Source organism: Dasypus novemcinctus, chromosome 12 (assembly GCF_030445035.2).
Source record: "Dasypus novemcinctus isolate mDasNov1 chromosome 12, mDasNov1.1.hap2, whole genome shotgun sequence".
NCBI lineage: Eukaryota > Metazoa > Chordata > Mammalia > Cingulata > Dasypodidae > Dasypus > Dasypus novemcinctus.
The window spans coordinates 29678326-29685800 of record NC_080684.1 but is presented as its reverse complement, the minus strand read 5'-3'; positions in this window follow the sequence as shown (position 1 = coordinate 29685800).

Genomic DNA, 7475 nt, shown 5'->3' with positions numbered 1-7475 from the left:
ACAGACCAACCAGGAACCTGTGAGGTGAGGTTTAAGGGAATGAATTAACATTGTACAACCAAAAATTGACATTAACCTGGAGGATTAGTTTCTACCCTGTTTTTTTTTTTTCTTAACAGTGAATATGTTTTTAAAAATATAAAGATTTTGGGATGGTGATGCCCACTCTATTTCTGACCAAAAGGGGGTTAGTTTTATGAGACAGATGGATGGAACCATCTTGCATTCAGTTGTAAATGCTCTTTGTTTTTTGGGATGGGCATTGTCCATCATCATCCCTTTGTTTGTTGTCCTGGGCAAGTCCAATAAACTGGAGGGAGGATTTGCAAATCTGCTGAGATTCAGGCTCTATCAGCATGCTAATAGACCAGAGATTAAGTCTCTGAGACATGTTTAATGCATATACTGCTAATTATAGGTTCGAATGAAAGGGACAGTAGAGCCATGTTTAGGCAAATTATAAATGAGTCTAACTCTGTTACATTGACGAGATATATGTACTACAAAGTTAGGCTCACTTAGAGGGTGCTGAATTCCTGAGATTGCCAGCCCTGCCTATAGTGTCTAGATGTCTCTCGAGCCCTCAGAAGGGCCCTGTTCGAGGCACTGTTTACTGTGGCAGTCAATGAGATCCTACTGAGCCATGCGTTAAGTGTAACCTCTGGAATGACCTCCCGACTCACTTTGAAATCCCTCAGCTATAAAAACTCAGTTGTATTTAATATTTCCTCCTTTTGGTCAAGGTCTTTTTGCAAATGCATTGCCAGTTGGTACTTGGTTATAATGCTCAGTGCCAGGGAGGGTCATCTCTGGGAGTCATATATCTTGCCAGGGGAAAGGTAGTGAGATTATATGCTGAGTTTGATTTAGAAAAAGGTCTCATTTGAGCAACTAGGAGGCTTTCAGGACGTAACTCTTAGGTCATATAAACTATTGGTCTAAACTTAAATTTCTAAGAGTGAGGAAAAAAGATGCAACTATCAATATTAAGGACCTAGCACAATGGTCTGTTCTCCTTAGGTAGGTACTGCCCATGCACTTGAAGGACTCTTGCTGCTGTTAGAGAAGGTAGCAGGATTTTACAGGATGGGAATTCAATTTTCTTTAGTTATCATGTGGATGTCAACCCACCTAGAGAATGACCCATGACCTCTTGAATATATTCATAAGCCATAGAGGCATGCCCCAGGTGCACCATTCCCTATGCATTTCACCATCGTTGACACCCCACACCAGTGATTATCCCTTGCCATAGTTGTGACACTTTTGAGATCCAAAATCTCCCCCCAAAGCAAAGCAAAAAAAATAAAATAAAGAAATAAAAATAAGAAAATAAAATAATAATAATTAAAATAACAAATAAAATATAAATTTTTCATTGTGTCTTTCATCACCATAAGATCTGTTACCTTTTAATACAGTGACAATTTCTTCCATATGTTCCCTCAGGGTCTTATTTTTTTGCTTTATCTTCAAAGAGGCTTTAAGTTACAGAAAAGTAACACAGAAAATATAGGGGATTCCCATAGAGCCAAACCCTCCCCATCTCCCACTCTTCTCTATTATTAACATCTTACATGCGTATGGTACATTTGTTACAATTGATGTATAAATATTGAAGCATAACTGCTAAACATGGTCAATGGTTTACATTATGGTTAACATTTTGAATCACATACCTTTATAGATTTTGACAAAATAAAAATTACAAGATCATGCAAGAACAATTCCAATGCACTAAAAATGCCCTATATTCAATCTATTCTGTTCTTTCCTTCACTCCCTTTGAAACCTATGGTAACCACTTATTTCGATTTTGTAAGAATAAGGTTCATAGTTATACGCAATAACATTGTGTACTTGATATACTGCTCTGTTTTCTTTTATTAGATTCAAGATTAGAATCTTAAGAGATTCCTACTCTCTAATTAAGACTATTGCAGGACTCCCCAGGATGGGAGTTTAATATTTTCTTGTTTATTGTGGTGGTCCTCACTCACTGAAATTACAGATTATGACACACTGAACACTTTAATATTCCACAGAAGCATGCCCAGATGCACCCTATCTTGCATATACCCTCACCCCCGACACCCTGCACCATTAACCTTCCTCTCCTATATTTACCAAAAGAATATTCCCACATTTATAATTTTAATCAAAGAACTACAAATGTCCAGAATTCATCTGTTTGTTCCCACAGTCCTCCCCATATTTCCATGGTTAGTCAAACCAATTCACTTACCCTATTCCCTGTCACATTTAAGTCATACCCAATCACATCACTGCACCACTATCACCCCCATTCTCTGCCAACGATCTCCTTCTACCTTATCATACATTTTGCCCATAATGACCATCACCTCACCACCTTGTACTTCATTTCTGTCTCCTGTAAACTTATCTTTCAGTCTCTAGTCCTAAGAGTCTGCTCAATTTGCCTAATTCATATCATTGAGGTCATGTAATATTTGTCCTTTAGTGCCTGACTTACTTCATGTAACATAAGGTCTTCCAGGTTCATCTATGTTTCCTGTGTTAGTACTGTATTCCTTCTTACAACTGAGTAATATTCCACTGTATGTATATACCACAATTTGCTTAACCATTCTTCTGTTGATGAGCACTTGAGTTGATTTCATTTTTTGACAATAGTGAATAATGCTGCTATAAACATTGGTGTGCATATATCTCTCCGTGTCCCTTCATTCAATTCTTCTGGGTTTATACCCAGCACTGGGTTTCCTGGATCATATGGCAGTCCTGTAATTAGCTTCCTGAGGAACTGCCAAACTCTCCTCCACAATGGCTTCACCATTCTCATTCCTACCAGTAGTGGATGAGTGTTCTCTTTCCTCCACATCCTCACTAACTTTCGTAGTTCCCTGCTTTTCTTTTCTTAAAAAGCCACCAGTTTCATAAGTGTTACCTGATATCTCATTGTAGTTTTCTTTTCTTTTTTTTTTTTTTTTAAGAGGTGCCAGGGACTGAATTCAGGACCTTATTCATGGGAAGCAGGCACTCAGCCACTGAGCTGCATCTGCTCATCTGCTCCCAATGAGAGCTGTTTACTTCATTTATTTGTTTGTTTTTAGGAGGCATTGGGGATTGAACCCACTACCTTGTATCTGGGATACAGGTGATCAATCACTTGAACTATATCCACTCCCCTCATTGTAGTTATGATTTTCATTTCCCTAATAGCTAGTGATTTTGATCATCTTTTTAAATGCTTTTATAGCTCGTTGTATTTCTTCTTTGGAGAGGTATCTATTCAAATCTCTTGCTCATTTTTTAAATGGTTTGTTTATCTTTTTAGTTCTGTGATGTAGGATTTCTTTATATATGCTAAAGGATTGAGGAATTAACAAACATAAGGGAGAGTGCAACTATGGACCAAAATAGACTTAATTATTGTAACACTGAATTAACTTGTATCATTGATATAAAGGCAGTGACCATCAGAAGTTTTGAGAGGAGGGAGAAGAAAGAATAGTTGTAATTTGGGGCATTCTTGGATATGGAATTGTGCTGTATAATATTGCAATGATGGATATAGGCCAGTATATATTTTGTCAAAACCTACAACATTTTGCAGTGTGAAGTGTAAACTATAATGTAAACTATAGATCATGTTTAGTAGCAAAACTTCAATATGTATCCATCAATCATAACTAGTATACTTAACTAATCAAAGATATTTTTAATGGTGTAAAATATGAGAGGGTGAGAGGATGGGATTTATGGGGATCCCCTATATTTTTGATGTAATATTTATGTAATCTAAAGCGTCTTAGAAATAAAAAAAATTAAAAACTGGAAAAATAAAATGGATTCAAGAAATAGAATAAAGGTAATTAAAGAATGCAAAAAAAAGGAGGGGGGAAGAAAAATATAGAGAGAATGTACAAATATTTTTTTCCAAAAAACTAAACACAGTTACAGTGAAAAAGTCAGAATTCCTTCCATGTGTGTAATCTAAAACTTCTTTTCAAAAAGAATATAAAGAGGAACTAGACTCTAGGGTATGTTTAGAACTATTATTTCATAAGTCAAAATCGCATGGACTTGTGTTCTGTAGTCCAAAAGAAATTTAACTTCTGCTAAGCATAACCAAAAAAATCTTTTGAACCAGCAATGCCAAAAGTCCTGTACATTAAAATTGATCTATTTTGTGATTTGTCCTTCTTACACTTAAACATGTCCATTGATTCAATTATTCAAGACAATCCATGATCATGTTAAAGAAACAAAATTAGCTGTACCAGCTTCTTAATGAAAAACCCCTATTCAATGGCATTACTCACCTATTTATTAATACTATTTTTGGCATTATTCACTCCTTTGTACAGTTCCTGGTTTCTATATGGTACCATTTTACTTCTTCTTGGAGGACTTCTAATGCCAGTTTGGTGACTACAAATTTCAAGTTTTTAAAAACTGTGTAACATTTTTATTTTTATCACTGAATGCTACTTTCACTGATTATAAAATTTACCTTGAAAAATTCAGTATTCTAAAGACGTTATTTTATGCATTTTAGCCTGCATATTTTTGGGTGAATATGCTTTAGTAATAATTTATTTCCTTTTTTTGTGTGGATAATGTTTATTTTCTCTTCTTTTATGACTTTTCTTTTAGTGTTGCTTTTGGAATTCTTGTATATGATGTGACATGGTTTACTTTCCTTTTATGCTAATTGATGCACATTTTGTTAGGGTAATATTAGATAACATAAAATTAACTATTTTAAAGTGAACAGTGCAATGACCTTTAGTATATACTTTTTTATTTAATTTAATTTTTAATTATCTTTTTTAAGTTAATAAATCACACAGAGAGGGGGCAAGATGGCGGCTGAGTGAACATCCCTGTTAGAGTCTTCTGCAGGGAATCGGCTGGGCGGCTTTGGAGATTCTTTGGGACCGGATTGTTTCGGGATTTTTGCTGGTCCGGAGGTGTCTGGACATCGATTTGGAGGGAAGTTTGTTTTTTTTTTTTTGTTTGTTTGTTTTTTTTTCGGTTTTCTCTTTCCCTCTTGTCCCTCATCTTCCACTTATTTTTACTTTAATTCAAGTATACAATAGGTGCTACAGGGAACACCTCACATTTGCTGGGTTTTCCCATCCTCCACTGCCTCATTTCTGTGTGAACTGATTTAGGCTACCTACACTATCCCCCTTCCCCTGCATCTTGATATCCACTATCATCTACTGTCTCTCCTATATTCCACCCCCCACCTCCCGTTCTTTGATCCACAAAGTGTCCAACTCTTAATTTCTAATACCTTTGTTCTGTTTTCTGTCTATTATCCACTCTTGAAACTATTACCTTTCTTTTCTTTTTCCCTCTCTCATGAAAACAATAGCTGTGTAGTTCATACCATATTCCTCCCAAATTCAGTCATCAACTTCATAAAAGGTACTCTACCTACAGCTATAACTCTATACAATCTACATGAATCTAACCTCCATCCTTCCAGATCTCATATTCCTGCTTTATTAACATACATCACCAATACAACTTTACACTTTTCCCTTGCTTACACAATTGCCTTTCCCCAACACTAATACTTTCCTCTAAAGTGAACTTAACCAACAACAAGTAACTAGAATAAGAAGAAAAAAGTGACAAAGAGAAGATATAACACCTGTGCAAAAATAACAACTAATTAACCTCCAAGAGCAGACAAAGAAGCTAAGGAACTGATTAAATTCGTCAAAATAAAGAGATGACCAGAAAGCAAAAAAAATCTACGAACCAAACCAATAATCAGGAAAACATGGCTGAATCCAATCAACAAACCAATAATCACGAAGGGGAGCAAAACTTGGCACAAGCAATGAAAGATCTCAGAACATTTATCACCGACAAATTTGATGCAGTAATGAAAGAGGTTAACAACATGAAGACATCACTTGGAGGGGAAATTGCAGACATACGCAAAAACATAACAGATATGATGGGAATGAACACCACAGTTCAAGAAATCAAAAATACACTTGCAGCAAATATCAGCAGACTAGAAGAGACAGAGCAGAGAATTAGTGATGTGGAAGACAGTACCTCAGAAATCAAACAGATAGTAGAAGGGGTCAATAAGAAGATAGAAAAAATCCAATTAGGATTTAGGGACCTGAATGACAATGCAAAACGCTCAAACATACGTATTATAGGCATTCCAGAAGGTGAAGAGAAGGGAAAGGGGTCAGAAAGAGTGTTGCAGGAAATAATGGCTGAAAACTTCCCAAATCTACTGAAAGAGACAGATGTACATATCCAAGAAGCACAGCGCACTCCACAAGTCATAAACCCCAACAGGCCCACCCCAAGACATATACTTGTCAAATTATCCAATGCTCAAGACAAAGAGAAGATCCTAAAAGCAGCAAGAGAAAAGAAAACCATCACATACAAGGGAAGCTCAATTAGATTAAGTGCTGATTTCTCTTCTGAAACCATGGAGGCAAGAAGACAGTGGTATGATATAGTCAAGGTACTAAAGGAAAAAAATTTCCAACCAAGAATACTCTATCCAGCTAAACTAGCATTCAAACATGATGGAGAGTTCAAAATATTCGCAGACAAACAGAAACTGAAAGAGTATACCAATAAGAAACCTCCCCTTCAAGAAATTCTAAAGGGAGTTCTGCAGGAAGAAAGGAAAAAACAGGAAAGGCAAAGTTGGAGGAGAGTATAAGACCAACAACAACAACAAAAAAGACAAAAAAAAATATACAAACAAAATATGACAAACACAAATCCAATCAAAATATGGCTAACACAAATAATTCCTTGATAGTAATAACACTGAATGTCAATGGATTAAACTCACCTATCAAAAGATTCAGACTGGGACACTGGATAAGGAAATATGACCCATCCATATGCTGTCTACAAGAGACACATCTTAGACCCAGAGACGCATGGAGATTGAAAGTGAAAGGCTGGAAAACAATCATACAAGCTAACAATAACCAAAAAAAGGCAGGAGTAGCTATATTAATATCAGACAAAATAGACTTTAAATGTGAAACAATTGTGAGAGACAAAGAAGGATACTACATTTTAGTCAAAGGGAAAATCTGTCAAGAAGATCGAACAATCATAAATATCTATGCCCCTAACAAGGGTGCCTCTAAATACGTCAGGCAAATGCTGGAAAAACTAAGTGAAAGAATAGATACATCTACAATTATAGTGGGGGATTTTAATACACCACTATCAATTCTGGACAGAACATCTCAAAAGAGAATCACCAAAGACACAAAACATCTGAATAGTATATTAGAGGAGCTCGATCTAATAGACATATATAGATCGCTACACCCAAACACAGCAGGATATACATTTTTCTCAAGCGCACATGGATCATTCTCCAAGATAGATCATATGCTAGGCCACAAAGAAAGGCTGAACGAATTCAGAAAGATTGAAATCATACAAAACATTATCTCTGACCACAGTGGAGTCAA